This window comes from Gasterosteus aculeatus, unplaced genomic scaffold, assembly GCF_964276395.1.
Source record: "Gasterosteus aculeatus unplaced genomic scaffold, fGasAcu3.hap1.1 HAP1_SCAFFOLD_24, whole genome shotgun sequence".
NCBI classification, from domain to species: Eukaryota; Metazoa; Chordata; class Actinopteri; order Perciformes; family Gasterosteidae; genus Gasterosteus; species Gasterosteus aculeatus.
The window spans coordinates 234,415-258,877 of NW_027554883.1; the positions used below are offsets into that span (position 1 = coordinate 234,415).

A 24,463-nucleotide genomic window follows, 5' to 3' on the forward strand; every position below is an offset into this window, starting at 1 on the left:
CCCAGCCAGTGCAGTAGAATTCTGCCTGAAAAATGACATTTAGAATAATGTATCTAAATCATTCCAAGATTTCAACATGACCATAAGCGGCCATTTTTAAATCCCCTGCCCACATTGGAGTTCAATGAGCATTGGTGGTTCAATGGTAGAATTCTCGCTTCCCATGCGAGAGATCTGGGTCCGATTCTCAGCCAGTGCAGTAGAATTCTGCCAAAAGAATGACATTTAGAATATATTATTTAGATCATTCCAAAATGTCAACATGACCATGGGTAGCCATTTTTAAATCCCCTGCCCACAACATTGTTTTATGAGCATTGGTGGTTCAATGGTAGAATTCTCGCTTCCCATGCGAGAGATCTGGGTCCGATTCCCAGCCAGTGCAGTAGAATTCTGCCTGAAAAATGACATTTAGAATATTTTATTTAGATCATTCCAAAATGTCAACATGATCATGGGTGGCCATTTTTAAATCCCCTGCCCACAACATTGTTTTATGAGCATTGGTGGTTCAATGGTAGAATTCTCGCTTGCCATGCGAGAGATCTGGGACCTATTCCCACCCAGTGCAGTAGAATTCTGCCTGAAAAATGACATTTAGAATATTGTAATTAAATCATTCCAAAATTTCAACATGACCATAGGCGGCCATTTTCAAATCCCCTGCCCACATTGGAGATCTATGAGCATTGGTGGTTCAATGGTAGAATTCTCGCTTGCCATGCGAGAGATCTGGGTCCGATTCCCAGCCAGTGCAATAGAATTCTGCCTGAAAAATGACATTTAGAATATTTTATTTAGATCATTCCAAAATGTACACATGACCATGGGTGGCCATTTTTAAATCCCCTGCCCACAACATTGTTTTATGAGCATTGGTGGTTCAATGGTAGAATTCTCCCTTGCCATGCGAGAGATCTGGGTCCGATTCCCAGCCAGTGCAGTAGAATTCTGCCTGAAAAATGACATTTAGAATAATTTATCTAAATCATTCCAAGATTTCAACATGACCATAAGCGGCCATTTTTAAATCCCCTGCCCACATTGGAGTTCAATGAGCATTGGTGGTTCAATGGTAGAATTCTCGCTTCCCATGCGAGAGATCTGGGTCCGATTCCCAGCCAGTGCAGTAGAATTCTGCCCAAAGAATGACATTTAGAATATTTTATTTAGATCATTCCAAAATGTCAACATGACCATGGGTGGCCATTTTTAAATCCCCTGCCCACAACATTGTTTTATGAGCATTGGTGGTTCAATGGTAGAATTCTCGCTTCCCATGCGAGAGATCTGGGTCCGATTCCCAGCCAGTGCAGTAGAATTCTGCCTGAAAAATGACATTGAGAATATTTTATTTAGATCATTCCAAAATGTCAACATGACCATGGGTGGCCATTTTTAAATCCCCTGCCCACAACATTGTTTTATGAGCATTGGTGGTTCAATGGTAGAATTCTCGCTTCCCATGCGAGAGATCTGGGTCCGATTCCCAGCCAGTGCAGTAGAATTCTGCCCAAAAAATGACATTTAGAATATTGTAATTAAATCATTCCAAAATTTCAACTTGACCATAAGCGGCCATTTTTAAATCCCCTTCCCACATTGGAGTTCTATGAGCATTGGTGGTTCAATGGTAGAATTCTCGCTTGCCATGCGAGAGATCTGGGACCTATTCCCACCCAGTGCAGTAGAATTCTGCCTTAAAAATGACATTTAGAATATTGTAATTAAATCATTCCTAAATTTCAACTTGACCATAAGCGGCCATTTTGAAATCCCCTTCCCACATTGGAGTTCTATGAGCATTGGTGGTTCAATGGTAGAATTCTCGCTTGCCATGCGAGAGATCTGGGACCTATTCCCACCCAGTGCAGTAGAATTCTGCCTGAAAAATGACATTTAGAATATTGTAATTAAATCATTCCTAAATTTCAACTTGACCATAAGCGGCCATTTTTAATTCCCCTGCCCACATTGGAGTTCTATGAGCATTGATGGTTCAATGGTAGAATTCTCGCTTGCCATGCGAGAGATCTGGGTCCGATTCCCAGCCAGTGCAGTAGAATTCTGCCTGAAAAATGACATTTAGAATATTTTATTTAGATCATTCCAAAATGTCAACATGACCATGGGTGGCCATTTTTAAAGCCCCTGCCCACAACATTGTTTTATGAGCATTGGTGGTTCAATGGTAGAATTCTCGCTTCCCATGCGAGAGATCTGGGTCCGATTCCCAGCCAGTGCAGTAGAATTCTGCCCAAAAAATGACATTTAGAATAATGTAATTAAATCATTCCTAAATTTCAACTTGACCATAAGCGGCCATTTTGAAATCCCCTGCCCACATTGGAGTTCTATGATCATTGATGGTTCAATGGTAGAATTCTCGCTTGACATGCGAGAGATCTGTGTCCGATTCCCAGCCGGTGCTGTAGAATTCTGCCCAAAGAATGACATTTAGAATATTTTATTTAGATCATTCCAAAATATCAACATATCCATAGGTGGCCATTTTTAAATCCCCTGCCTACAATATTGTTGTATGAGCATTGGTGGTTCAATGGTAGAATTCTCGCTTGCCATGCGAGAGATCTGTGTCCGATTCCCAGCCAGTGCAGTAGAATTCTGCCCAAAGAATGACATTTAGAATATTTTATTTAGATCATTCCAAAATGTCAACATGACCATAGGTGGCCATTTTTAAATCCCCTGCCTACAATATTGTTGTATGAGCATTGGTGGTTCAATGGTAGAATTCTCTCTTGCAATGCGAGAGATCTGGGTCCGATTCCCAGCCAGTGCAGTAGAATTCTGCCTGAAAAATGACATTTAGAATATTGTAATTAAATCATTCCAAAATTTCAACATGACCATAAGCGGCCATTTTTAAATCCCCTTCCCACATCGGAGTTCTATGAGCATTGTTGGTTCAATGGTAGAATTCTCGCTTGCCATGCGAGAGATCTGGGTCCGATTCCCAGCCAGTGCAGTAGAATTCTGCCTGAAAAATGACATTTAGAAATTTTTATATAGATCATTCCAAAATGTCAACATGACCATAGGTGGCCATTTTCAAATCCCCTGCCCAGATTGGAAATCTATGAGCGTTGGTGGTTCAATGGTAGAATTCATGATTCCCATGCGAGAGATCTGTGTCCGATTCCCAGCCAGTGCAGTAGAATTCTGTCTGAAAAATGACATTTAGAATAATGTAATTAAATCATTCCTAAATTTCAACTTGACCATAAGCGGCCATTTTTAAATCCCCTGCCCACATTGGAGTTCTATGAGCATTGGTGGTTCAATGGTAGAATTCTCGCTTGCCATGCGAGAGATCTGGGTCCGATTCCCAGCCAGTGCAGTAGAATTCTGCCTGAAAAATGACATTTAGAATAATGTATCTAAATCATTCCAAGATTTCAACATGACCATAAGCGGCCATTTTTAAATCCCCTGCCCACATTGGAGTTCTATGAGCATTGGTGGTTCAATGGTAGAATTCTCGCTTGCCATGCGAGAGATCTGGGTCCGATTCCCAGCCAGTGCAGTAGAATTCTGCCTGAAAAATGACATTTACAATATTGTAATTAAATCATTCCAAAATTTCAACTTGACCATAAGCGGCCATTTTTAAATCCCCTTCCCACATTGGAGTTCTATGAGCATTGGTGGTTCAATGGTAGAATTCTCGCTTGCCATGCGAGAGATCTGGGTCCGATTCCCAGCCAGTGCAGTAGAATTCTGCCTGAAAAATGACATTTAGAAATTTTTATATAGATCATTCCAAAATTTCAACATGACCATAGGCGGCCATTTTCAAATCTCCTGCCCACATTGGAGATCTATGAGCATTGGTGGTTCAATGGTAGAATTCATGCTTCCCTTGCGAGAGATCTGTGTCCGATTCCCAGCCAGTGCAGTAGAATTTTGCCTGAAAAATGACATTTAGAATATTGTAATTAAATCATTCCAAAATTTCAACTTGACCATAAGCGGCCATTTTTAAATCCCCTGCCCACATTGGAGTTCTATGAGCATTGGTGGTTCAATGGTAGAATTCTCGCTTCCCATGCGAGAGATCTGGGTCTGATTCCCAGCCAGTGCAGTAGAATTCTGCCTGAAAAATGACATTTAGAATAATGTATCTAAATCATTCCAAGATTTCAACATGACCATAAGCGGCCATTTTTAAATCCCCTGCCCACATTGGAGTTCAATGAGCATTGGTGGTTCAATGGTAGAATTCTCGCTTCCCATGCGAGAGATCTGGGTCCGATTCCCAGCCAGTGCAGTAGAATTCTGCCCAAAGAACGACATTTAGAATATATTATTTAGATCATTCCAAAATGTCAACATGACCATGGGTGGCCATTTTTAAATCCCCTGCCCACAACATTGTTTTATGAGCATTGGTGGTTCAATGGTAGAATTCTCGCTTCCCATGCGAGAGATCTGGGTCCGATTCCCAGCCAGTGCAGTAGAATTCTGCCTGAAAAATGACATTTAGAATATTTTATTTAGATCATTCCAAAATGTCAACATGATCATGGGTGGCCATTTTTAAATCCCCTGCCCACAACATTGTTTTATGAGCATTGGTGGTTCAATGGTAGAATTCTCGCTTCCCATGCGAGAGATCTGGGTCCGATTCCCAGCCAGTGCAGTAGAATTCTGCCCAAAAAATGACATTTAGAATATTGTAATTAAATCATTCCAAAGTTTCAACTTGACCATAAGCGGCCATTTTTAAATCCCCTTCACACATTGGGGTTCTATGAGCATTGGTGGTTCAATGGTAGAATTCTCGCTTGCCATGCGAGAGATCTGGGACCTATTCCCACCCAGTGCAGTAGAATTCTGCCTTAAAAATGACATTTAGAATATTGTAATTAAATCATTCCTAAATTTCAACTTGACCATAAGCGGCCATTTTAAAATCCCCTGCCCACATTGGAGTTCTATGAGCATTGATGGTTCAATGGTAGAATTCTCGCTTGCCATGCGAGAGATCTGGGTCCGATTCCCAGCCAGTGCAGTAGAATTCTGCCTGAAAAATGACATTTAGAATATTTTATTTAGATCATTCCAAAATGTCAACATGACCATGGGTGGCCATTTTTAAATCCCCTGCCCACAACATTGTTTTATGAGCATTGGTGGTTCAATGGTAGAATTCTCCCTTGCCATGCGAGAGATCTGGGACCGATTCCCAGCCAGTGCAGTAGAATTCTGCCTGAAAAATGACATTTAGAATAATGTATCTAAATCATTCCAAGATTTCAACATGACCATAAGCGGCCATTTTTAAATCCCCTGCCCACATTGGAGTTCAATGAGCATTGGTGGTTCAATGGTAGAATTCTCGCTTCCCATGCGAGAGATCTGGGTCCGATTCTCAGCCAGTGCAGTAGAATTCTGCCAAAAGAATGACATTTAGAATATATTATTTAGATCATTCCAAAATGTCAACATGACCATGGGTAGCCATTTTTAAATCCCCTGCCCACAACATTGTTTTATGAGCATTGGTGGTTCAATGGTAGAATTCTCGCTTCCCATGCGAGAGATCTGGGTCCGATTCCCAGCCAGTGCAGTAGAATTCTGCCTGAAAAATGACATTTAGAATATTTTATTTAGATCATTCCAAAATGTCAACATGATCATGGGTGGCCATTTTTAAATCCCCTGCCCACAACATTGTTTTATGAGCATTGGTGGTTCAATGGTAGAATTCTCGCTTGCCATGCGAGAGATCTGGGACCTATTCCCACCCAGTGCAGTAGAATTCTGCCTGAAAAATGACATTTAGAATATTGTAATTAAATCATTCCAAAATTTCAACATGACCATAGGCGGCCATTTTCAAATCCCCTGCCCACATTGGAGATCTATGAGCATTGGTGGTTCAATGGTAGAATTCTCGCTTGCCATGCGAGAGATCTGGGTCCGATTCCCAGCCAGTGCAATAGAATTCTGCCTGAAAAATGACATTTAGAATATTTTATTTAGATCATTCCAAAATGTACACATGACCATGGGTGGCCATTTTTAAATCCCCTGCCCACAACATTGTTTTATGAGCATTGGTGGTTCAATGGTAGAATTCTCCCTTGCCATGCGAGAGATCTGGGTCCGATTCCCAGCCAGTGCAGTAGAATTCTGCCTGAAAAATGACATTTAGAATAATTTATCTAAATCATTCCAAGATTTCAACATGACCATAAGCGGCCATTTTTAAATCCCCTGCCCACATTGGAGTTCAATGAGCATTGGTGGTTCAATGGTAGAATTCTCGCTTCCCATGCGAGAGATCTGGGTCCGATTCCCAGCCAGTGCAGTAGAATTCTGCCTGAAAAATGACATTGAGAAAATTTTATTTAGATCATTCCAAAATGTCAACATGACCATGGGTGGCCATTTTTAAATCCCCTGCCCACAACATTGTTTTATGAGCATTGGTGGTTCAATGGTAGAATTCTCGCTTCCCATGCGAGAGATCTGGGTCCGATTCCCAGCCAGTGCAGTAGAATTCTGCCTGAAAAATGACATTTAGAATATTGTAATTAAATCATTCCAAAATTTCAACATGACCATAAGCGGCCATTTTTAAATCCCCTTCCCACATCGGAGTTCTATGAGCATTGTTGGTTCAATGGTAGAATTCTCGCTTGCCATGCGAGAGATCTGGGTCCGATTCCCAGCCAGTGCAGTAGAATTCTGCCTGAAAAATGACATTTAGAAATTTTTATATAGATCATTCCAAAATGTCAACATGACCATAGGTGGCCATTTCCAAATCCCCTGCCCAGATTGGAAATCAATGAGCGTTGGTGGTTCAATGGTAGAATTCATGATTCCCATGCGAGAGATCTGTGTCCGATTCCCAGCCAGTGCAGTAGAATTCTGTCTGAAAAATGACATTTAGAATAATGTAATTAAATCATTCCTAAATTTCAACTTGACCATAAGCGGCCATTTTTAAATCCCCTGCCCACATTGGAGTTCTATGAGCATTGGTGGTTCAATGGTAGAATTCTCGCTTGCCATGCGAGAGATCTGGGTCCGATTCCCAGCCAGTGCAGTAGAATTCTGCCTGAAAAATGACATTTAGAATAATGTATCTAAATCATTCCAAGATTTCAACATGACCATAAGCGGCCATTTTTAAATCCCCTGCCCACAACATTGTTTTATGAGCATTGGTGGTTCAATGGTAGAATTCTCCCTTGCCATGCGAGAGATCTGGGACGGATTCCCAGCCAGTGCAGTAGAATTCTGCCTGAAAAATGACATTTAGAATAATTTATCTAAATCATTCCAAGATTTCAACATGACCATAAGCGGCCATTTTTAAATCCCCTGCCCACATTGGAGTTCAATGAGCATTGGTGGTTCAATGGTAGAATTCTCGCTTGCCATGCGAGAGATCTGGGTCCGATTCCCAGCCAGTGCAGTAGAATTCTGCCCAAAGAATGACATTTAGAATATTTTATTTAGCTCATTCCAAAATGTCAACATGACCATGGGTGGCCATTTTTATATCCCCTGCCCACAACATTGTTTTATGAGCATTGGTGGTTCAATGGTAGAATTCTCGCTTGCCATGCGAGAGATCTGGGACCTATTCCCACCCAGTGCAGTAGAATTCTGCCTGAAAAATGACATTTAGAATATTGTAATTAAATCATTCCAAAATTTCAACTTGACCATAAGCGGCCATTTTCAAATCCCCTGCCCACATTGGAGTTCTATGAGCATTGATGGTTCAATGGTAGAATTCTAGCTTGCCATGCGAGAGATCTGGGTCCGATTCCCAGCCAGTGCAGTAGAATTCTGCCTGAAAAATGACATTTAGAATATTTTATTTAGATCATTCCAAAATGTCAACATGACCATGGGTGGCCATTTTTAAATCCCCTGCCCACAACATTGTTTTATGAGCATTGGTGGTTCAATGGTAGAATTCTCGCTTGCCATGCGAGAGATCTGGGTCCGATTCCCAGCCAGTGCAGTAGAATTCTGCCTGAAAAATGACATTTAGAATAATGTATCTAAATCATTCCAAGATTTCAACATGACCATAAGCGGCCATTTTTAAATCCCCTGCCCACATTGGAGTTCAATGAGCATTGGTGGTTCAATGGTAGAATTCTCGCTTCCCATGCGAGAGATCTGGGTCCGATTCCCAGCCAGTGCAGTAGAATTCTGCCCAAAGAATGACATTTAGAATATATTATTTAGATCATTCCAAAATGTCAACATGACCATGGGTGGCCATTTTTAAATCCCCTGCCCACAACATTGTTTTATGAGCATTGGTGGTTCAATGGTAGAATTCTCGCTTCCCATGCGAGAGATCTGGGTCCGATTCCCAGCCAGTGCAGTAGAATTCTGCCCAAAAAATGACATTTAGAATATTGTAATTAAATCATTCCAAAGTTTCAACTTGACCATAAGCGGCCATTTTTAAATCCCCTTCCCACATTGGGGTTCTATGAGCATTGGTGGTTCAATGGTAGAATTCTCGCTTGCCATGCGAGAGATCTGGGACCTATTCCCACCCAGTGCAGTAGAATTCTCCCTGAAAAATGACATTTAGAATATTGTAATTAAATCATTCCAAAATTTCAACATGACCATAGGCGGCCATTTTCAAATCCCCTGCCCACATTGGAGATCTATGAGCATTGGTGGTTCAATGGTAGAATTCATGCTTCCCATGCGAGAGATCTGTGTCCGATTCCCAGCCAGTGCAGTAGAATTTTGCCTGAAAAATGACATTTAGAATATTGTAATTAAATCATTCCAAAATTTCAACTTGACCATAAGCGGCCATTTTTAAATCCCCTTCCCACATTGGGCTTCTTTGAGCATTGGTGGTTCAATGGTAGAATTCTCGCTTGCCATGCGAGAGATCTGGGACCTATTCCCACCCAGTGCAGTAGAATTCTCCCTGAAAAATGACATTTAGAATATTGTAATTAAATCATTCCAAAATTTCAACATGACCATAGGCGGCCATTTTCAAATCTCCTGCCCACATTGGAGATCTATGAGCATTGGTGGTTCAATGGTAGAATTCATGCTTCCCTTGCGAGAGATCTGTGTCCGATTCCCAGCCAGTGCAGTAGAATTTTGCCTGAAAAATGACATTTAGAATATTGTAATTAAATCATTCCAAAATTTCAACTTGACCATAAGCGGCCATTTTTAAATCCCCTGCCCACATTGGAGTTCTATGAGCATTGGTGGTTCAATGGTAGAATTCTCGCTTCCCATGCGAGAGATCTGGGTCTGATTCCCAGCCAGTGCAGTAGAATTCTGCCTGAAAAATGACATTTAGAATAATGTATCTAAATCATTCCAAGATTTCAACATGACCATGGGTGGCCATTTTTATATCCCCTGCCCACAACATTGTTTTATGAGCATTGGTGGTTCAATGGTAGAATTCTCGCTTCCCATGCGAGAGATCTGGGTCCGATTCCCAGCCAGTGCAGTAGAATTCTGCCTGAAAAATGACATTTAGAATATTTTATTTAGATCATTCCAAAATGTCAACATGATCATGGGTGGCCATTTTTAAATCCCCTGCCCACAACATTGTTTTATGAGCATTGGTGGTTCAATGGTAGAATTCTCGCTTCCCATGCGAGAGATCTGGGTCCGATTCCCAGCCAGTGCAGTAGAATTCTGCCCAAAAAATGACATTTAGAATATTGTAATTAAATCATTCCAAAGTTTCAACTTGACCATAAGCGGCCATTTTTAAATCCCCTTCACACATTGGGGTTCTATGAGCATTGGTGGTTCAATGGTAGAATTCTCGCTTGCCATGCGAGAGATCTGGGACCTATTCCCACCCAGTGCAGTAGAATTCTGCCTTAAAAATGACATTTAGAATATTGTAATTAAATCATTCCTAAATTTCAACTTGACCATAAGCGGCCATTTTAAAATCCCCTGCCCACATTGGAGTTCTATGAGCATTGATGGTTCAATGGTAGAATTCTCGCTTGCCATGCGAGAGATCTGGGTCCGATTCCCAGCCAGTGCAGTAGAATTCTGCCTGAAAAATGACATTTAGAATATTTTATTTAGATCATTCCAAAATGTCAACATGACCATGGGTGGCCATTTTTAAATCCCCTGCCCACAACATTGTTTTATAAGCATTGGTGGTTCAATGGTAGAATTCTCCCTTGCCATGCGAGAGATCTGGGACCGATTCCCCGCCAGTGCAGTAGAATTCTGCCTGAAAAATGACATTTAGAATAATGTATCTAAATCATTCCAAGATTTCAACATGACCATAAGCGGCCATTTTTAAATCCCCTGCCCACATTGGAGTTCAATGAGCATTGGTGGTTCAATGGTAGAATTCTCGCTTCCCATGCGAGAGATCTGGGTCCGATTCTCAGCCAGTGCAGTAGAATTCTGCCAAAAGAATGACATTTAGAATATATTATTTAGATCATTCCAAAATGTCAACATGACCATGGGTAGCCATTTTTAAATCCCCTGCCCACAACATTGTTTTATGAGCATTGGTGGTTCAATGGTAGAATTCTCGCTTGCCATGCGAGAGATCTGGGTCCGATTCCCAGCCAGTGCAGTAGAATTCTGCCTGAAAAATGACATTTAGAATATTTTATTTAGATCATTCCAAAATGTCAACATGATCATGGGTGGCCATTTTTAAATCCCCTGCCCACAACATTGTTTTATGAGCATTGGTGGTTCAATGGTAGAATTCTCGCTTGCCATGCGAGAGATCTGGGACCTATTCCCACCCAGTGCAGTAGAATTCTGCCTGAAAAATGACATTTAGAATATTGTAATTAAATCATTCCAAAATTTCAACATGACCATAGGCGGCCATTTTCAAATCCCCTGCCCACATTGGAGATCTATGAGCATTGGTGGTTCAATGGTAGAATTCTCGCTTGCCATGCGAGAGATCTGGGTCCGATTCCCAGCCAGTGCAATAGAATTCTGCCTGAAAAATGACATTTAGAATATTTTATTTAGATCATTCCAAAATGTACACATGACCATGGGTGGCCATTTTTAAATCCCCTGCCCACAACATTGTTTTATGAGCATTGGTGGTTCAATGGTAGAATTCTCCCTTGCCATGCGAGAGATCTGGGTCCGATTCCCAGCCAGTGCAGTAGAATTCTGCCTGAAAAATGACATTTAGAATAATTTATCTAAATCATTCCAAGATTTCAACATGACCATAAGCGGCCATTTTTAAATCCCCTGCCCACATTGGAGTTCAATGAGCATTGGTGGTTCAATGGTAGAATTCTCGCTTCCCATGCGAGAGATCTGGGTCCGATTCCCAGCCAGTGCAGTAGAATTCTGCCCAAAGAATGACATTTAGAATATTTTATTTAGATCATTCCAAAATGTCAACATGACCATGGGTGGCCATTTTTAAATCCCCTGCCCACAACATTGTTTTATGAGCATTGGTGGTTCAATGGTAGAATTCTCGCTTCCCATGCGAGAGATCTGGGTCCGATTCCCAGCCAGTGCAGTAGAATTCTGCCTGAAAAATGACATTGAGAATATTTTATTTAGATCATTCCAAAATGTCAACATGACCATGGGTGGCCATTTTTAAATCCCCTGCCCACAACATTGTTTTATGAGCATTGGTGGTTCAATGGTAGAATTCTCGCTTCCCATGCGAGAGATCTGGGTCCGATTCCCAGCCAGTGCAGTAGAATTCTGCCCAAAAAATGACATTTAGAATATTGTAATTAAATCATTCCAAAATTTCAACTTGACCATAAGCGGCCATTTTTAAATCCCCTTCCCACATTGGAGTTCTATGAGCATTGGTGGTTCAATGGTAGAATTCTCGCTTGCCATGCGAGAGATCTGGGACCTATTCCCACCCAGTGCAGTAGAATTCTGCCTTAAAAATGACATTTAGAATATTGTAATTAAATCATTCCTAAATTTCAACTTGACCATAAGCGGCCATTTTGAAATCCCCTTCCCACATTGGAGTTCTATGAGCATTGGTGGTTCAATGGTAGAATTCTCGCTTGCCATGCGAGAGATCTGGGACCTATTCCCACCCAGTGCAGTAGAATTCTGCCTGAAAAATGACATTTAGAATATTGTAATTAAATCATTCCTAAATTTCAACTTGACCATAAGCGGCCATTTTGAAATCCCCTGCCCACATTGGAGTTCTATGAGCATTGATGGTTCAATGGTAGAATTCTCGCTTGCCATGCGAGAGATCTCGGTCCGATTCCCAGCCAGTGCAGTAGAATTCTGCCTGAAAAATGACATTTAGAATATTTTATTTAGATCATTCCAAAATGTCAACATGACCATGGGTGGCCATTTTTAAATCCCCTGCCCACAACATTGTTTTATGAGCATTGGTGGTTCAATGGTAGAATTCTCGCTTCCCATGCGAGAGATCTGGGTCCGATTCCCAGCCAGTGCAGTAGAATTCTGCCCAAAAAATGACATTTAGAATAATGTAATTAAATCATTCCTAAATTTCAACTTGACCATAAGCGGCCATTTTGAAATCCCCTGCCCACATTGGAGTTCTATGATCATTGATGGTTCAATGGTAGAATTCTCGCTTGACATGCGAGAGATCTGTGTCCGATTCCCAGCCGGTGCAGTAGAATTCTGCCCAAAGAATGACATTTAGAATATTTTATTTAGATCATTCCAAAATATCAACATATCCATAGGTGGCCATTTTTAAATCCCCTGCCTACAATATTGTTGTATGAGCATTGGTGGTTCAATGGTAGAATTCTCGCTTGCCATGCGAGAGATCTGGGTCCGATTCCCAGCCAGTGCAGTAGAATTCTGCCCAAAGAATGACATTTAGAATATTTTATTTAGATCATTCCAAAATGTCAACATGACCATAGGTGGCCATTTTTAAATCCCCTGCCTACAATATTGTTGTATGAGCATTGGTGGTTCAATGGTAGAATTCTCTCTTGCAATGCGAGAGATCTGGGTCCGATTCCCAGCCAGTGCAGTAGAATTCTGCCTGAAAAATGACATTTAGAATATTGTAATTAAATCATTCCAAAATTTCAACATGACCATAAGCGGCCATTTTTAAATCCCCTTCCCACATCGGAGTTCTATGAGCATTGTTGGTTCAATGGTAGAATTCTCGCTTGCCATGCGAGAGATCTGGGTCCGATTCCCAGCCAGTGCAGTAGAATTCTGCCTGAAAAATGACATTTAGAAATTTTTATATAGATCATTCCAAAATGTCAACATGACCATAGGTGGCCATTTTCAAATCCCCTGCCCAGATTGGAAATCTATGAGCGTTGGTGGTTCAATGGTAGAATTCATGCTTCCCATGCGAGAGATCTGTGTCCGATTCCCAGCCAGTGCAGTAGAATTCTGTCTGAAAAATGACATTTAGAATAATGTAATTAAATCATTCCTAAATTTCAACTTGACCATAAGCGGCCATTTTTAAATCCCCTGCCCACATTGGAGTTCTATGAGCATTGGTGGTTCAATGGTAGAATTCTCGCTTGCCATGCGAGAGATCTGGGTCCGATTCCCAGCCAGTGCAGTAGAATTCTGCCTGAAAAATGACATTTAGAATAATGTATCTAAATCATTCCAAGATTTCAACATGACCATAAGCGGCCATTTTTAAATCCCCTGCCCACATTGGAGTTCTATGAGCATTGGTGGTTCAATGGTAGAATTCTCGCTTGCCATGCGAGAGATCTGGGTCCGATTCCCAGCCAGTGCAGTAGAATTCTGCCTGAAAAATGACATTTACAATATTGTAATTAGATCATTCCAAAATTTCAACTTGACCATAAGCGGCCATTTTTAAATCCCCTTCCCACATTGGAGTTCTATGAGCATTGGTGGTTCAATGGTAGAATTCTCGCTTGCCATGCGAGAGATCTGGGTCCGATTCCCAGCCAGTGCAGTAGAATTCTGCCTGAAAAATGACATTTAGAATAATGTATCTAAATCATTCCAAGATTTCAACATGACCATAAGCGGCCATTTTTAAATCCCCTGCCCACATTGGAGTTCTATGAGCATTGGTGGTTCAATGGTAGAATTCTCGCTTGCCATGCGAGAGATCTGGGTCCGATTCCCAGCCAGTGCAGTAGAATTCTGCCTGAAAAATGACATTTAGAATAATGTATCTAAATCATTCCAAGATTTCAACACGACCATAAGCGGCCATTTTTAAATCCCCTGCCCACATTGGAGTTCAATGAGCATTGGTGGTTCAATGGTAGAATTCTCGCTTCCCATGCGAGAGATCTGGGTCCGATTCCCAGCCAGTGCAGTAGAATTCTGCCCAAAGAATGACATTTAGAATATTTTATTTAGATCATTCCAAAATGTCAACATGACCATAGGTGGCCATTTTTAAATCCCCTGCCTACAATATTGTTGTATGAGCATTGGTGGTTCAATGGTAGAATTCTCTCTTGCAATGCGAGAGATCTGGGTCCGATTCCCAGCCAGTGCAGTAGAATTCTGCCCAAAGAATGACATTTAGAATATTTTATTTAGATCATTCCAAAATGTCAACATGACCATAGGTGGCCATTTTTAAATCCCCTGCCTACAATTTTGTTGTATGGGCATTGGTGGTTCAATGGTAGAATTCTCGCTTGCCGTGCGAGAGATCTGGGTCCGATTCCCAGCCAGTGCAGTAGAATTCTGCCTGAAAAATGACATTTACAATATTGTAATTAAATCATTCCAAAATTTCAACTCTACCATAAGCGGCCATTTTTAACTCCCCTTCCCACATTGGAGTTCTATGAGCATTGGTGATTCAATGGTAGAATTCTCTCTTGCAATGCGAGAGATCTGGGTCCGATTCCCAGCCAGTGCAGTAGAATTCTGCCCAAAGAATGACATTTAGAATATTTTATTTAGATCATTCCAAAATGTCAACATGACCATAGGTGGCCATTTTTAAATCCCCTGCCTACAATTTTGTTGTATGGGCATTGGTGGTTCAATGGTAGAATTCTCGCTTGCCATGCGAGAGATCTGGGTCCGATTCCCAGCCAGTGCAGTAGAATTCTGCCCAAAGAATGACATTTAGAATATTTTATTTAGATCATTCCAAAATGTCAACATGACCATAGGTGGCCATTTTCAAATCCCCTGCCCAGATTGGAAATCTATGAGCGTTGGTGGTTCAATGGTAGAATTCATGCTTCCCATGCGAGAGATCTGTGTCCGATTCCCAGCCAGTGCAGTAGAATTCTGTCTGAAAAATGACATTTAGAATAATGTAATTAAATCATTCCTAAATTTCAACTTGACCATAAGCGGCCATTTTTAAATCCCCTGCCCACATTGGAGTTCTATGAGCATTGGTGGTTCAATGGTAGAATTCTCGCTTGCCATGCGAGAGATCTGGGTCCGATTCCCAGCCAGTGCAGTAGAATTCTGCCTGAAAAATGACATTTACAATATTGTAATTAAATCATTCCAAAATTTCAACTCTACCATAAGCGGCCATTTTTAACTCCCCTTCCAACATTGGAGTTCTATGAGCATTGGTGATTCAATGGTAGAATTCTCGCTTGCCATGCGAGAGATCTGGGTCCTATTCCCACCCAGTGCAGTAGAATTCTGCCTGAAAAATTACATTTAGAATATTGTAATTAAATCATTCCAAGATTTCAACATGACCATAAGCGGCCATTTTTAAATCCCCTGCCCACATTGGAGTTCTATGAGCATTGGTGGTTCAATGGTCTATGAGCATTGGTGGTTCAATGGTAGAATTCTCGCTTGCCATGCGAGAGATCTGGGTCCGATTCCCAGCCAGTGCAGTAGAATTCCACCTGAAAAATGACATTTAGAATATTTTATATAGATCATTCCAAAATGTCAACATGACCATAGGTGGCCATTTTCAAATCCCCTGCCCAGATTGGAAATCTATGAGCGTTGGTGGTTCAATGGTAGAATTCATGATTCCCATGCGAGAGATCTGTGTCCGATTCCCAGCCAGTGCAGTAGAATTCTGTCTGAAAAATGACATTTAGAATAATGTAATTAAATCATTCCTAAATTTCAACTTGACCATAAGCGGCCATTTTTAAATCCCCTGCCCACATTGGAGTTCTATGAGCATTGGTGGTTCAATGGTAGAATTCTCGCTTGCCATGCGAGAGATCTGGGTCCGATTCCCAGCCAGTGCAGTAGAATTCTGCCTGAAAAATGACATTTAGAATAATGTATCTAAATCATTCCAAGATTTCAACATGACCATAAGCGGCCATTTTTAAATCCCCTGCCCACATTGGAGTTCTATGAGCATTGGTGGTTCAATGGTAGAATTCTCTCTTGCAATGCGAGAGATCTGGGTCCGATTCCCAGCCAGTGCAGTAGAATTCTGCCTGAAAAATGACATTTACAATAATGTATCTAAATCATTCCAAGATTTCAACATGACCATAAGCGGCCATTTTTAAATCCCCTGCCCACATTGGAGTTCTATGAGCATTGGTGGTTCAATGGTAGAATTCTCGCTTGCCATGCGAGAGATCTGGGTCCGATTCCCAGCCAGTGCAGTAGAATTCTGCCTGAAAAATGACATTTAGAATAATGTATCTAAATCATTCCAAGATTTCAACACGACCATAAGCGGCCATTTTTAAATCCCCTGCCCACATTGGAGTTCAATGAGCATTGGTGGTTCAATGGTAGAATTCTCGCTTCCCATGCGAGAGATCTGGGTCCGATTCCCAGCCAGTGCAGTAGAATTCTGCCCAAAGAATGACATTTAGAATATTTTATTTAGATCATTCCAAAATGTCAACATGACCATAGGTGGCCATTTTTAAATCCCCTGCCTACAATATTGTTGTATGAGCATTGGTGGTTCAATGGTAGAATTCTCTCTTGCAATGCGAGAGATCTGGGTCCGATTCCCAGCCAGTGCAGTAGAATTCTGCCCAAAGAATGACATTTAGAATATTTTATTTAGATCATTCCAAAATGTCAACATGACCATAGGTGGCCATTTTTAAATCCCCTGCCTACAATTTTGTTGTATGGGCATTGGTGGTTCAATGGTAGAATTCTCGCTTGCCATGCGAGAGATCTGGGTCCGATTCCCAGCCAGTGCAGTAGAATTCTGCCCAAAGAATGACATTTAGAATAATGTAATTAAATCATTCCTAAATTTCAACTTGACCATAAGCGGCCATTTTTAAATCCCCTGCCCACATTGGAGTTCTATGAGCATTGGTGGTTCAATGGTAGAATTCTCGCTTGCCATGCGAGAGATCTGGGTCCGATTCCCAGCCAGTGCAGTAGAATTCTGCCTGAAAAATGACATTTACAATATTGTAATTAAATCATTCCAAAATTTCAACTCTACCATAAGCGGCCATTTTTAACTCCCCTTCCAACATTGGAGTTCTATGAGCATTGGTGATTCAATGGTAGAATTCTCGCTTGCCATGCGAGAGATCTGGGTCCTATTCCCACCCAGTGCAGTAGAATTCTGCCTGAAAAATTACATTTAGAATATTGTAATTAAATCATTCCAAGATTTCAACATGACCATAAGCGGCCATTTTTAAATCCCCTGCCCACATTGGAGTTCTATGAGCATTGGTGGTTCAATGGTCTATGAGCATTGGTGGTTCAATGGTAGAATTCTCGCTTGCCATGCGAGAGATCTGGGTCCGATTCCCAGCCAGTGCAGTAGAATTCCACCTGAAAAATGACATTTAGAATATTTTATATAGATCATTCCAAAATGTCAACATGACCATAGGTGGCCATTTTCAAATCCCCTGCCCAGATTGGAAATCTATGAGCGTTGGTGGTTCAATGGTAGAATTCATGATTCCCATGCGAGAGATCTGTGTCCGATTCCCAGCCAGTGCAGTAGAATTCTGTCTGAAAAATGACATTTAGAATAATGTAATTAAATCATTCCTAAATTTCAACTTGACCATAAGCGGCCATTTTTAAATCATCCGCCCACATTGGAGTTCTATGAGCATTGGTGGTTCAATGGTAGAATTCTCGCTTGCCATGCGAGAGATCTGGGTCCGATTCCCAGCCAGTGCAGTAGAATTCTGCCTGAAAAATGACATTTAGAATAATGTATCTAAATCATTCCAAGATTTCAACATGACCATAAGCGGCCATTTTTAAATCCCCTGCCCACATTGGAGTTCTATGAGCATTGGTGGTTCAATGGTAGAATTCTCTCTTGCAATGCGAGAGATCTGGGTCCGATTCCCAGCCAGTGCAGTAGAATTCTGCCCAAAGAATGACATTTAGAATATTTTATTTAGATCATTCCAAAATGTCAACATGACCATAGGTGGCCATTTTTAAATCCCCTGCCTACAATTTTGTTGTATGGGCATTGGTGGTTCAATGGTAGAATTCTCGCTTGCCATGCGAGAGATCTGGGTCCGATTCCCAGCCAGTGCAGTAGAATTCTGCCTGAAAAATGACATTTACAATATTGTTATTAAATCATTCCAAAATTTCAACTCTACCATAAGCGGCCATTTTTAACTCCCCTTCCCACATTGGAGTTCTATGAGCATTGGTGATTCAATGGTAGAATTCTCTCTTGCAATGCGAGAGATCTGGGTCCGATTCCCAGCCAGTGCAGTAGAATTCTGCCCAAAGAATGACATTTAGAATATTTTATTTAGATCATTCCAAAATGTCAACATGACCATAGGTGGCCATTTTCAAATCCCCTGCCCAGATTGGAAATCTATGAGCGTTGGTGGTTCAATGGTAGAATTCATGCTTCCCATGCGAGAGATCTGTGTCCGATTCCCAGCCAGTGCAGTAGAATTCTGTCTGAAAAATGACATTTAGAATATTTTATTTAGATCATTCCAAAATGTCAACATGACCATAGGTGGCCATTTTTAAATCCCCTGCCTACAATATTGTTGTATGAGCATTGGTGGTTCAATGGTAGAATTCTCTCTTGCAATGCGAGAGATCTGGGTCCGATTCCCAGCCAGTGCAGTAGAATTCTGCCCAAAGAATCACATTTAGAATATTTTATTTAGATCATTCCAAAATGTCAACATGACCATAGGTGGCCATTTTTAAATCCCCTGCCTACAATATTGTTGTATGAGCATTGGTGGTTCAATGGTAGAATTCTCCCTTGCCATGCGAGAGATCTGGGTCCGATTCCCAGCCAGTGCAGTAGAATTCTGCCTGAAAAATGACATTTACAAAATTGTAATTAAATCATTCCAAAATTTCAACATGACCATAAGCGGCCATTTTTAAATCCCCTGCCCACATTGGAGTTCTATGAGCATTGGTGGTTCAATGGTAGAATTCTCGCTTGCCATGCGAGAGATCTGGGTCCGATTCCCAGCCAGTGCAGTAGAATTCTGCCTGAAAAATGACATTTACAATATTGTAATTAAATCATTCCAAAATTTCAACTTGACCATAAGCGGCCATTTTTAAATCCCCTTCCCACATTGGAGTTCTATGAGCATTGGTGGTTCAATGGTAGAATTCTCGCTTGCCATGCGAGAGATCTGGGTCCGATTCCCAGCCAGTGCAGTAGAATTCTGCCCGAAAAATGACATTTACAATATTGTAATTAAATCATTCCAAAATTTCAACTTGACCATAAGCGGCCATTTTTAAATCCCCTTCCCACATTGGAGTTCTATGAGCATTGGTGGTTCAATGGTAGAATTCTCGCTTGCCATGCGAGAGATCTGGGTCCGATTCCCAGCCAGTGCAGTAGAATTCTGCCTGAAAAATGACATTTAGAATAATGTATCTAAATCATTCCAAGATTTCAACATGACCATAAGCGGCCATTTTTAAATCCCCTGCCCACATTGGAGTTCTATGAGCATTGGTGGTTCAATGGTAGAATTCTCGCTTGCCATGCGAGAGATCTGTGTCCGATTCCCAGCCAGTGCAGTAGAATTCTGCCTGAAAAATGACATTTAGAATAATGTATCTAAATCATTCCAAGATTTCAACACGACCATAAGCGGCCATTTTTAAATCCCCTGCCCACATTGGAGTTCAATGAGCATTGGTGGTTCAATGGTAGAATTCTCGCTTCCCATGCGAGAGATCTGGGTCCGATTCCCAGCCAGTGCAGTAGAATTCTGCCCAAAGAATGACATTTAGAATATTTTATTTAGATCATTCCAAAATGTCAACATGACCATAGGTGGCCATTTTTAAATCCCCTGCCTACAATATTGTTGTAGGAGCATTGGTGGTTCAATGGTAGAATTCTCTCTTGCAATGCGAGAGATCTGGGTCCGATTCCCAGCCAGTGCAGTAGAATTCTGCCCAAAGAATGACATTTAGAATATTTTATTTAGATCATTCCAAAATGTCAACATGACCATAGGTGGCCATTTTTAAATCCCCTGCCTACAATTTTGTTGTATGGGCATTGGTGGTTCAATGGTAGAATTCTCGCTTGCCATGCGAGAGATCTGGGTCCGATTCCCAGCCAGTGCAGTAGAATTCTGCCTGAAAAATGACATTTACAATATTGTAATTAAATCATTCCAAAATTTCAACTCTACCATAAGCGGCCATTTTTAACTCCCCTTCCCACATTGGAGTTCTATGAGCATTGGTGATTCAATGGTAGAATTCTCTCTTGCAATGCGAGAGATCTGGGTCCGATTCCCAGCCAGTGCAGTAGAATTCTGCCCAAAGAATGACATTTAGAATATTTTATTTAGATCATTCCAAAATGTCAACATGACCATAGGTGGCCATTTTTAAATCCCCTGCCTACAATTTTGTTGTATGGGCATTGGTGGTTCAATGGTAGAATTCTCGCTTGCCATGCGAGAGATCTGGGTCCGATTCCCAGCCAGTGCAGTAGAATTCTGCCCAAAGAATGACATTTAGAATATTTTATTTAGATCATTCCAAAATGTCAACATGACCATAGGTGGCCATTTTCAAATCCCCTGCCCAGATTGGAAATCTATGAGCGTTGGTGGTTCAATGGTAGAATTCATGCTTCCCATGCGAGAGATCTGTGTCCGATTCCCAGCCAGTGCAGTAGAATTCTGTCTGAAAAATGACATTTAGAATAATGTAATTAAATCATTCCTAAATTTCAACTTGACCATAAGCGGCCATTTTTAAATCCCCTGCCCACATTGGAGTTCTATGAGCATTGGTGGTTCAATGGTAGAATTCTCGCTTGCCATGCGAGAGATCTGGGTCCGATTCCCAGCCAGTGCAGTAGAATTCTGCCTGAAAAATGACATTTAGAATAATGTATCTAAATCATTCCAAGATTTCAACATGACCATAAGCGGCCATTTTTAAATCCCCTGCCCACATTGGAGTTCTATGAGCATTGGTGGTTCAATGGTAGAATTCTCGCTTGCCATGCGAGAGATCTGGGTCCGATTCCCAGCCAGTGCAGTAGAATTCTGCCTGAAAAATGACATTTACAATAATGTATCTAAATCATTCCAAGATTTCAACATGACCATAAGCGGCCATTTTTAAATCCCCTGCCCACATTGGAGTTCTATGAGCATTGGTGGTTCAATGGTAGAATTCTCGCTTGCCATGCGAGAGATCTGGGTCCGATTCCCAGCCAGTGCAGTAGAATTCTGCCTGAAAAATGACATTTAGAATAATGTATCTAAATCATTCCAAGATTTCAACACGACCATAAGCGGCCATTTTTAAATCCCCTGCCCACATTGGAGTTCAATGAGCATTGGTGGTTCAATGGTAGAATTCTCGCTTCCCATGCGAGAGATCTGGGTCCGATTCCCAGCCAGTGCAGTAGAATTCTGCCCAAAGAATGACATTTAGAATATTTTATTTAGATCATTCCAAAATGTCAACATGACCATAGGTGGCCATTTTTAAATCCCCTGCCTACAATATTGTTGTATGAGCATTGGTGGTTCAATGGTAGAATTCTCTCTTGCAATGCGAGAGATCTGGGTCCGATTCCCAGCCAGTGCAGTAGAATTCTGCCCAAAGAATCACATTTAGAATATTTTATTTAGATCATTCCAAAATGTCAACATGACCATAGGTGGCCATTTTTAAATCCCCTGCCTACAATATTGTTGTATGAGCATTGGTGGTTCAATGGTAGAATTCTCTCTTGCAATGCGAGAGATCTGGGTCCGATTCCCAGCCAGTGCAGTAGAATTCTGCCTGAAAAATGACATTTAGAATATTGTAATTAAATCATTCCAAAATTTCAACTTGACCATAAGCGGCCATTTTTAAATCCCCTTCCCACATTGGAGTTCTATGAGCATTGGTGGTTCAATGGTAGAATTCTCGCTTGCCATGCGAGAGATCTGGGACCTATTCCCACCCAGTGCAGTAGAATTCTGCGTGAAAAATGACATTTAGAATATTGTAATTAAATCATTCCAAAATTTCAACATGACCTTAGGCGGCCATTTTCAAATCCCCTGCCCACATTGGAGATCTATGAGCATTGGTGGTTCAATGGTAGAATTCATGCTTCCCATGCGAGAGATCTGTGTCCGATTATCAGCCAGTGCAGTAGAATTCTGTCTGAAAAATGACGTTTAGAATAATGTAATTAAATCATTCCTAAATTTCAACTTGACCATAAGCGGCCATTTTGAAATCCCCTGCCCACATTGGAGTTCTATGAGCATTGGTGGTTCAATGGTAGAATTCTCGCTTGCCATGCGAGAGATCTGGGTCTGATTCCCAGCCAGTGCAGTAGAATTCTGCCCAAAGAATGACATTTAGAATATTTTATTTAGATCATTCCAAAATGTCAACATGACCATAGGTGGCCATTTTTGAATCCCCTGCCTACAATATTGTTGTATGAGCATTGGTGGTTCAATGGTAGAATTCTCTCTTGCAATGCGATAGATCTGGGTCCGATTCCCAGCCAGTGCAGTAGAATTCTGCCCAAAGAATGACATTTAGAATATTTTATTTAGATCATTCCAAAATGTCAACATGACCATAGGTGGCCATTTTTAAATCCCCTGCCTACAATATTGTTGTATGAGCATTGGTGGTTCAATGGTAGAATTCTCGCTTGCCATGCGAGAGATCTGGGTCCGATTCCCAGCCAGTGCAGTAGAATTCTGCCTGAAAAATGACATTTAGAATATTTTATTTAGATCATTCCAAAATGTCAACATGACCATGGGTGGCCATTTTTAAATCCCCTGCCCACAACATTGTTTTATGAGCATTGGTGGTTCAATGGTAGAATTCTCGCTTCCCATGCGAGAGATCTGGGTCCGATTCCCAGCCAGTGCAGTAGAATTCTGCCTGAAAAATGATATTTAGAATATTTTATTTAGATCATTCCAAAATGTCAACATGACCATGGGTGGCCATTTTTAAATCCCCTGCCCACAACATTGTTTTATGAGCATTGGTGGTTCAATGGTAGAATTCTCGCTTCCCATGCGAGAGATCTGGGTCCGATTCCCAGCCAGTGCAGTAGAATTCTGCCCAAAAAATGACATTTAGAATATTGTAATTAAATCATTCCAAAATTTGAACTTGACCATAAGCGGCCATTTTTAAATCCCCTTCCCACATTGGAGTTCTATGAGCATTGGTGGTTCAATGGTAGAATTCTCGCTTGCCATGCGAGAGATCTGGGACCTATTCCCACCCAGTGCAGTAGAATTTTGCGTGAAAAATGACATTTAGAATATTGTAATTAAATCATTCCAAAATTTCAACATGACCTTAGGCGGCCATTTTCAAATCCCCTGCCCACATTGGAGATCTATGAGCATTGGTGGTTCAATGGTAGAATTCATGCTTCCCGTGCGAGAGATCTGTGTCCGATTATCAGCCAGTGCAGTAGAATTCTGTCTGAAAAATGACATTTAGAATAATGTAATTAAATCATTCCTAAATTTCAACTTGACCATAAGCGGCCATTTTGAAATCCCCTGCCCACATTGGAGTTCTATGAGCATTGGTGGTTCAATGGTAGAATTCTCGCTTGCCATGCGAGAGATCTGGGTCTGATTCCCAGCCAGTGCAGTAGAATTCTGCCCAAAGAATGACATTTAGAATATTTTATTTAGATCATTCCAAAATGTCAACATGACCATAGGTGGCCATTTTTAAATCCCCTGCCTACAATATTGTTGTATGAGCATTGGTGGTTCAATGGTAGAATTCTCTCTTGCAATGCGAGAGATCTGGGTCCGATTCCCAGCCAGTGCAGTAGAATTCTGCCCAAAGAATGACATTTAGAATATTTTATTTAGATCATTCCAAAATGTCAACATGACCATAGGTGGCCATTTTTAAATCCCCTGCCTACAATATTGTTGTATGAGCATTGGTGGTTCAATGTTAGAATTCTCCCTTGCCATGCGAGAGATCTGGGTCCGATTCCCAGCAAGTGCAGTAGAATTCTGCCCGAAAAATGACATTTAGAATA

General features: G+C 41.1%; 75 non-coding genes across 75 annotated transcripts; all 75 read left to right on the forward strand.

Moving 5' to 3' along the window:
- Window positions 1-128: 128 nt before the first annotated feature.
- Window positions 129-199, forward strand: trnag-ccc (transfer RNA glycine (anticodon CCC)). Its single transcript has one exon. It is a non-coding gene; the product is annotated as a tRNA-Gly (tRNA).
- Window positions 200-314: 115 nt separating this feature from the next.
- On the forward strand, window positions 315-385 carry trnag-ccc (transfer RNA glycine (anticodon CCC)). The gene has a single exon. It is a non-coding gene; the product is annotated as a tRNA-Gly (tRNA).
- A 301-nt stretch (window positions 386-686) lies between these two features.
- trnag-gcc (transfer RNA glycine (anticodon GCC)) lies at window positions 687-757 on the forward strand. Its single transcript has one exon. It is a non-coding gene; the product is annotated as a tRNA-Gly (tRNA).
- Window positions 758-1,058: 301 nt separating this feature from the next.
- On the forward strand, window positions 1,059-1,129 carry trnag-ccc (transfer RNA glycine (anticodon CCC)). The gene has a single exon. It is a non-coding gene; the product is annotated as a tRNA-Gly (tRNA).
- Window positions 1,130-1,244: 115 nt separating this feature from the next.
- trnag-ccc (transfer RNA glycine (anticodon CCC)) lies at window positions 1,245-1,315 on the forward strand. The gene has a single exon. It is a non-coding gene; the product is annotated as a tRNA-Gly (tRNA).
- A 115-nt stretch (window positions 1,316-1,430) lies between these two features.
- trnag-ccc (transfer RNA glycine (anticodon CCC)) lies at window positions 1,431-1,501 on the forward strand. The gene has a single exon. It is a non-coding gene; the product is annotated as a tRNA-Gly (tRNA).
- A 673-nt stretch (window positions 1,502-2,174) lies between these two features.
- On the forward strand, window positions 2,175-2,245 carry trnag-ccc (transfer RNA glycine (anticodon CCC)). The gene has a single exon. It is a non-coding gene; the product is annotated as a tRNA-Gly (tRNA).
- Window positions 2,246-2,732: 487 nt separating this feature from the next.
- On the forward strand, window positions 2,733-2,803 carry trnac-gca (transfer RNA cysteine (anticodon GCA)). The gene has a single exon. It is a non-coding gene; the product is annotated as a tRNA-Cys (tRNA).
- A 487-nt stretch (window positions 2,804-3,290) lies between these two features.
- Window positions 3,291-3,361, forward strand: trnag-gcc (transfer RNA glycine (anticodon GCC)). The gene has a single exon. It is a non-coding gene; the product is annotated as a tRNA-Gly (tRNA).
- Window positions 3,362-3,476: 115 nt separating this feature from the next.
- trnag-gcc (transfer RNA glycine (anticodon GCC)) lies at window positions 3,477-3,547 on the forward strand. Its single transcript has one exon. It is a non-coding gene; the product is annotated as a tRNA-Gly (tRNA).
- Window positions 3,548-3,662: 115 nt separating this feature from the next.
- trnag-gcc (transfer RNA glycine (anticodon GCC)) lies at window positions 3,663-3,733 on the forward strand. Its single transcript has one exon. It is a non-coding gene; the product is annotated as a tRNA-Gly (tRNA).
- A 301-nt stretch (window positions 3,734-4,034) lies between these two features.
- On the forward strand, window positions 4,035-4,105 carry trnag-ccc (transfer RNA glycine (anticodon CCC)). Its single transcript has one exon. It is a non-coding gene; the product is annotated as a tRNA-Gly (tRNA).
- A 115-nt stretch (window positions 4,106-4,220) lies between these two features.
- Window positions 4,221-4,291, forward strand: trnag-ccc (transfer RNA glycine (anticodon CCC)). The gene has a single exon. It is a non-coding gene; the product is annotated as a tRNA-Gly (tRNA).
- A 115-nt stretch (window positions 4,292-4,406) lies between these two features.
- On the forward strand, window positions 4,407-4,477 carry trnag-ccc (transfer RNA glycine (anticodon CCC)). Its single transcript has one exon. It is a non-coding gene; the product is annotated as a tRNA-Gly (tRNA).
- Window positions 4,478-4,592: 115 nt separating this feature from the next.
- On the forward strand, window positions 4,593-4,663 carry trnag-ccc (transfer RNA glycine (anticodon CCC)). Its single transcript has one exon. It is a non-coding gene; the product is annotated as a tRNA-Gly (tRNA).
- Window positions 4,664-5,336: 673 nt separating this feature from the next.
- Window positions 5,337-5,407, forward strand: trnag-ccc (transfer RNA glycine (anticodon CCC)). The gene has a single exon. It is a non-coding gene; the product is annotated as a tRNA-Gly (tRNA).
- A 115-nt stretch (window positions 5,408-5,522) lies between these two features.
- Window positions 5,523-5,593, forward strand: trnag-ccc (transfer RNA glycine (anticodon CCC)). The gene has a single exon. It is a non-coding gene; the product is annotated as a tRNA-Gly (tRNA).
- A 301-nt stretch (window positions 5,594-5,894) lies between these two features.
- Window positions 5,895-5,965, forward strand: trnag-gcc (transfer RNA glycine (anticodon GCC)). The gene has a single exon. It is a non-coding gene; the product is annotated as a tRNA-Gly (tRNA).
- A 301-nt stretch (window positions 5,966-6,266) lies between these two features.
- On the forward strand, window positions 6,267-6,337 carry trnag-ccc (transfer RNA glycine (anticodon CCC)). The gene has a single exon. It is a non-coding gene; the product is annotated as a tRNA-Gly (tRNA).
- Window positions 6,338-6,452: 115 nt separating this feature from the next.
- On the forward strand, window positions 6,453-6,523 carry trnag-ccc (transfer RNA glycine (anticodon CCC)). The gene has a single exon. It is a non-coding gene; the product is annotated as a tRNA-Gly (tRNA).
- Window positions 6,524-7,010: 487 nt separating this feature from the next.
- Window positions 7,011-7,081, forward strand: trnag-gcc (transfer RNA glycine (anticodon GCC)). The gene has a single exon. It is a non-coding gene; the product is annotated as a tRNA-Gly (tRNA).
- A 301-nt stretch (window positions 7,082-7,382) lies between these two features.
- Window positions 7,383-7,453, forward strand: trnag-gcc (transfer RNA glycine (anticodon GCC)). The gene has a single exon. It is a non-coding gene; the product is annotated as a tRNA-Gly (tRNA).
- Window positions 7,454-7,940: 487 nt separating this feature from the next.
- Window positions 7,941-8,011, forward strand: trnag-gcc (transfer RNA glycine (anticodon GCC)). Its single transcript has one exon. It is a non-coding gene; the product is annotated as a tRNA-Gly (tRNA).
- A 115-nt stretch (window positions 8,012-8,126) lies between these two features.
- trnag-ccc (transfer RNA glycine (anticodon CCC)) lies at window positions 8,127-8,197 on the forward strand. Its single transcript has one exon. It is a non-coding gene; the product is annotated as a tRNA-Gly (tRNA).
- A 115-nt stretch (window positions 8,198-8,312) lies between these two features.
- On the forward strand, window positions 8,313-8,383 carry trnag-ccc (transfer RNA glycine (anticodon CCC)). Its single transcript has one exon. It is a non-coding gene; the product is annotated as a tRNA-Gly (tRNA).
- An 859-nt stretch (window positions 8,384-9,242) lies between these two features.
- trnag-ccc (transfer RNA glycine (anticodon CCC)) lies at window positions 9,243-9,313 on the forward strand. Its single transcript has one exon. It is a non-coding gene; the product is annotated as a tRNA-Gly (tRNA).
- Window positions 9,314-9,428: 115 nt separating this feature from the next.
- trnag-ccc (transfer RNA glycine (anticodon CCC)) lies at window positions 9,429-9,499 on the forward strand. The gene has a single exon. It is a non-coding gene; the product is annotated as a tRNA-Gly (tRNA).
- A 115-nt stretch (window positions 9,500-9,614) lies between these two features.
- trnag-ccc (transfer RNA glycine (anticodon CCC)) lies at window positions 9,615-9,685 on the forward strand. Its single transcript has one exon. It is a non-coding gene; the product is annotated as a tRNA-Gly (tRNA).
- Window positions 9,686-10,358: 673 nt separating this feature from the next.
- trnag-ccc (transfer RNA glycine (anticodon CCC)) lies at window positions 10,359-10,429 on the forward strand. Its single transcript has one exon. It is a non-coding gene; the product is annotated as a tRNA-Gly (tRNA).
- Window positions 10,430-10,544: 115 nt separating this feature from the next.
- trnag-gcc (transfer RNA glycine (anticodon GCC)) lies at window positions 10,545-10,615 on the forward strand. The gene has a single exon. It is a non-coding gene; the product is annotated as a tRNA-Gly (tRNA).
- A 301-nt stretch (window positions 10,616-10,916) lies between these two features.
- On the forward strand, window positions 10,917-10,987 carry trnag-gcc (transfer RNA glycine (anticodon GCC)). Its single transcript has one exon. It is a non-coding gene; the product is annotated as a tRNA-Gly (tRNA).
- A 301-nt stretch (window positions 10,988-11,288) lies between these two features.
- trnag-ccc (transfer RNA glycine (anticodon CCC)) lies at window positions 11,289-11,359 on the forward strand. Its single transcript has one exon. It is a non-coding gene; the product is annotated as a tRNA-Gly (tRNA).
- Window positions 11,360-11,474: 115 nt separating this feature from the next.
- Window positions 11,475-11,545, forward strand: trnag-ccc (transfer RNA glycine (anticodon CCC)). The gene has a single exon. It is a non-coding gene; the product is annotated as a tRNA-Gly (tRNA).
- Window positions 11,546-11,660: 115 nt separating this feature from the next.
- trnag-ccc (transfer RNA glycine (anticodon CCC)) lies at window positions 11,661-11,731 on the forward strand. Its single transcript has one exon. It is a non-coding gene; the product is annotated as a tRNA-Gly (tRNA).
- A 673-nt stretch (window positions 11,732-12,404) lies between these two features.
- trnag-ccc (transfer RNA glycine (anticodon CCC)) lies at window positions 12,405-12,475 on the forward strand. The gene has a single exon. It is a non-coding gene; the product is annotated as a tRNA-Gly (tRNA).
- A 301-nt stretch (window positions 12,476-12,776) lies between these two features.
- On the forward strand, window positions 12,777-12,847 carry trnag-gcc (transfer RNA glycine (anticodon GCC)). Its single transcript has one exon. It is a non-coding gene; the product is annotated as a tRNA-Gly (tRNA).
- Window positions 12,848-12,962: 115 nt separating this feature from the next.
- On the forward strand, window positions 12,963-13,033 carry trnac-gca (transfer RNA cysteine (anticodon GCA)). Its single transcript has one exon. It is a non-coding gene; the product is annotated as a tRNA-Cys (tRNA).
- A 487-nt stretch (window positions 13,034-13,520) lies between these two features.
- Window positions 13,521-13,591, forward strand: trnag-gcc (transfer RNA glycine (anticodon GCC)). Its single transcript has one exon. It is a non-coding gene; the product is annotated as a tRNA-Gly (tRNA).
- A 115-nt stretch (window positions 13,592-13,706) lies between these two features.
- On the forward strand, window positions 13,707-13,777 carry trnag-gcc (transfer RNA glycine (anticodon GCC)). The gene has a single exon. It is a non-coding gene; the product is annotated as a tRNA-Gly (tRNA).
- A 115-nt stretch (window positions 13,778-13,892) lies between these two features.
- On the forward strand, window positions 13,893-13,963 carry trnag-gcc (transfer RNA glycine (anticodon GCC)). Its single transcript has one exon. It is a non-coding gene; the product is annotated as a tRNA-Gly (tRNA).
- A 115-nt stretch (window positions 13,964-14,078) lies between these two features.
- Window positions 14,079-14,149, forward strand: trnag-gcc (transfer RNA glycine (anticodon GCC)). The gene has a single exon. It is a non-coding gene; the product is annotated as a tRNA-Gly (tRNA).
- Window positions 14,150-14,264: 115 nt separating this feature from the next.
- trnag-ccc (transfer RNA glycine (anticodon CCC)) lies at window positions 14,265-14,335 on the forward strand. The gene has a single exon. It is a non-coding gene; the product is annotated as a tRNA-Gly (tRNA).
- Window positions 14,336-14,450: 115 nt separating this feature from the next.
- Window positions 14,451-14,521, forward strand: trnac-gca (transfer RNA cysteine (anticodon GCA)). The gene has a single exon. It is a non-coding gene; the product is annotated as a tRNA-Cys (tRNA).
- Window positions 14,522-15,008: 487 nt separating this feature from the next.
- Window positions 15,009-15,079, forward strand: trnag-gcc (transfer RNA glycine (anticodon GCC)). Its single transcript has one exon. It is a non-coding gene; the product is annotated as a tRNA-Gly (tRNA).
- Window positions 15,080-15,380: 301 nt separating this feature from the next.
- trnag-gcc (transfer RNA glycine (anticodon GCC)) lies at window positions 15,381-15,451 on the forward strand. The gene has a single exon. It is a non-coding gene; the product is annotated as a tRNA-Gly (tRNA).
- Window positions 15,452-15,777: 326 nt separating this feature from the next.
- trnag-gcc (transfer RNA glycine (anticodon GCC)) lies at window positions 15,778-15,848 on the forward strand. Its single transcript has one exon. It is a non-coding gene; the product is annotated as a tRNA-Gly (tRNA).
- A 301-nt stretch (window positions 15,849-16,149) lies between these two features.
- trnag-gcc (transfer RNA glycine (anticodon GCC)) lies at window positions 16,150-16,220 on the forward strand. Its single transcript has one exon. It is a non-coding gene; the product is annotated as a tRNA-Gly (tRNA).
- A 115-nt stretch (window positions 16,221-16,335) lies between these two features.
- Window positions 16,336-16,406, forward strand: trnac-gca (transfer RNA cysteine (anticodon GCA)). The gene has a single exon. It is a non-coding gene; the product is annotated as a tRNA-Cys (tRNA).
- A 115-nt stretch (window positions 16,407-16,521) lies between these two features.
- Window positions 16,522-16,592, forward strand: trnag-gcc (transfer RNA glycine (anticodon GCC)). The gene has a single exon. It is a non-coding gene; the product is annotated as a tRNA-Gly (tRNA).
- A 115-nt stretch (window positions 16,593-16,707) lies between these two features.
- trnag-ccc (transfer RNA glycine (anticodon CCC)) lies at window positions 16,708-16,778 on the forward strand. The gene has a single exon. It is a non-coding gene; the product is annotated as a tRNA-Gly (tRNA).
- Window positions 16,779-16,893: 115 nt separating this feature from the next.
- Window positions 16,894-16,964, forward strand: trnac-gca (transfer RNA cysteine (anticodon GCA)). Its single transcript has one exon. It is a non-coding gene; the product is annotated as a tRNA-Cys (tRNA).
- Window positions 16,965-17,079: 115 nt separating this feature from the next.
- Window positions 17,080-17,150, forward strand: trnag-gcc (transfer RNA glycine (anticodon GCC)). Its single transcript has one exon. It is a non-coding gene; the product is annotated as a tRNA-Gly (tRNA).
- A 115-nt stretch (window positions 17,151-17,265) lies between these two features.
- trnag-gcc (transfer RNA glycine (anticodon GCC)) lies at window positions 17,266-17,336 on the forward strand. Its single transcript has one exon. It is a non-coding gene; the product is annotated as a tRNA-Gly (tRNA).
- Window positions 17,337-17,662: 326 nt separating this feature from the next.
- trnag-gcc (transfer RNA glycine (anticodon GCC)) lies at window positions 17,663-17,733 on the forward strand. Its single transcript has one exon. It is a non-coding gene; the product is annotated as a tRNA-Gly (tRNA).
- A 301-nt stretch (window positions 17,734-18,034) lies between these two features.
- trnag-gcc (transfer RNA glycine (anticodon GCC)) lies at window positions 18,035-18,105 on the forward strand. The gene has a single exon. It is a non-coding gene; the product is annotated as a tRNA-Gly (tRNA).
- Window positions 18,106-18,220: 115 nt separating this feature from the next.
- trnac-gca (transfer RNA cysteine (anticodon GCA)) lies at window positions 18,221-18,291 on the forward strand. Its single transcript has one exon. It is a non-coding gene; the product is annotated as a tRNA-Cys (tRNA).
- Window positions 18,292-18,406: 115 nt separating this feature from the next.
- Window positions 18,407-18,477, forward strand: trnag-gcc (transfer RNA glycine (anticodon GCC)). The gene has a single exon. It is a non-coding gene; the product is annotated as a tRNA-Gly (tRNA).
- A 487-nt stretch (window positions 18,478-18,964) lies between these two features.
- Window positions 18,965-19,035, forward strand: trnac-gca (transfer RNA cysteine (anticodon GCA)). The gene has a single exon. It is a non-coding gene; the product is annotated as a tRNA-Cys (tRNA).
- A 301-nt stretch (window positions 19,036-19,336) lies between these two features.
- On the forward strand, window positions 19,337-19,407 carry trnag-gcc (transfer RNA glycine (anticodon GCC)). Its single transcript has one exon. It is a non-coding gene; the product is annotated as a tRNA-Gly (tRNA).
- A 115-nt stretch (window positions 19,408-19,522) lies between these two features.
- On the forward strand, window positions 19,523-19,593 carry trnag-gcc (transfer RNA glycine (anticodon GCC)). The gene has a single exon. It is a non-coding gene; the product is annotated as a tRNA-Gly (tRNA).
- Window positions 19,594-19,708: 115 nt separating this feature from the next.
- trnag-gcc (transfer RNA glycine (anticodon GCC)) lies at window positions 19,709-19,779 on the forward strand. Its single transcript has one exon. It is a non-coding gene; the product is annotated as a tRNA-Gly (tRNA).
- Window positions 19,780-20,080: 301 nt separating this feature from the next.
- trnag-ccc (transfer RNA glycine (anticodon CCC)) lies at window positions 20,081-20,151 on the forward strand. Its single transcript has one exon. It is a non-coding gene; the product is annotated as a tRNA-Gly (tRNA).
- A 115-nt stretch (window positions 20,152-20,266) lies between these two features.
- trnac-gca (transfer RNA cysteine (anticodon GCA)) lies at window positions 20,267-20,337 on the forward strand. Its single transcript has one exon. It is a non-coding gene; the product is annotated as a tRNA-Cys (tRNA).
- A 115-nt stretch (window positions 20,338-20,452) lies between these two features.
- On the forward strand, window positions 20,453-20,523 carry trnag-gcc (transfer RNA glycine (anticodon GCC)). The gene has a single exon. It is a non-coding gene; the product is annotated as a tRNA-Gly (tRNA).
- Window positions 20,524-20,824: 301 nt separating this feature from the next.
- On the forward strand, window positions 20,825-20,895 carry trnag-gcc (transfer RNA glycine (anticodon GCC)). Its single transcript has one exon. It is a non-coding gene; the product is annotated as a tRNA-Gly (tRNA).
- A 301-nt stretch (window positions 20,896-21,196) lies between these two features.
- On the forward strand, window positions 21,197-21,267 carry trnag-gcc (transfer RNA glycine (anticodon GCC)). The gene has a single exon. It is a non-coding gene; the product is annotated as a tRNA-Gly (tRNA).
- A 115-nt stretch (window positions 21,268-21,382) lies between these two features.
- Window positions 21,383-21,453, forward strand: trnag-gcc (transfer RNA glycine (anticodon GCC)). Its single transcript has one exon. It is a non-coding gene; the product is annotated as a tRNA-Gly (tRNA).
- A 115-nt stretch (window positions 21,454-21,568) lies between these two features.
- Window positions 21,569-21,639, forward strand: trnag-gcc (transfer RNA glycine (anticodon GCC)). The gene has a single exon. It is a non-coding gene; the product is annotated as a tRNA-Gly (tRNA).
- A 115-nt stretch (window positions 21,640-21,754) lies between these two features.
- trnag-ccc (transfer RNA glycine (anticodon CCC)) lies at window positions 21,755-21,825 on the forward strand. Its single transcript has one exon. It is a non-coding gene; the product is annotated as a tRNA-Gly (tRNA).
- Window positions 21,826-21,940: 115 nt separating this feature from the next.
- trnac-gca (transfer RNA cysteine (anticodon GCA)) lies at window positions 21,941-22,011 on the forward strand. Its single transcript has one exon. It is a non-coding gene; the product is annotated as a tRNA-Cys (tRNA).
- A 115-nt stretch (window positions 22,012-22,126) lies between these two features.
- Window positions 22,127-22,197, forward strand: trnac-gca (transfer RNA cysteine (anticodon GCA)). Its single transcript has one exon. It is a non-coding gene; the product is annotated as a tRNA-Cys (tRNA).
- An 859-nt stretch (window positions 22,198-23,056) lies between these two features.
- trnag-gcc (transfer RNA glycine (anticodon GCC)) lies at window positions 23,057-23,127 on the forward strand. The gene has a single exon. It is a non-coding gene; the product is annotated as a tRNA-Gly (tRNA).
- Window positions 23,128-23,242: 115 nt separating this feature from the next.
- Window positions 23,243-23,313, forward strand: trnag-ccc (transfer RNA glycine (anticodon CCC)). The gene has a single exon. It is a non-coding gene; the product is annotated as a tRNA-Gly (tRNA).
- A 115-nt stretch (window positions 23,314-23,428) lies between these two features.
- On the forward strand, window positions 23,429-23,499 carry trnag-ccc (transfer RNA glycine (anticodon CCC)). Its single transcript has one exon. It is a non-coding gene; the product is annotated as a tRNA-Gly (tRNA).
- Window positions 23,500-24,172: 673 nt separating this feature from the next.
- trnac-gca (transfer RNA cysteine (anticodon GCA)) lies at window positions 24,173-24,243 on the forward strand. Its single transcript has one exon. It is a non-coding gene; the product is annotated as a tRNA-Cys (tRNA).
- The last annotated feature ends 220 nt before the right edge of the window (window positions 24,244-24,463 follow it).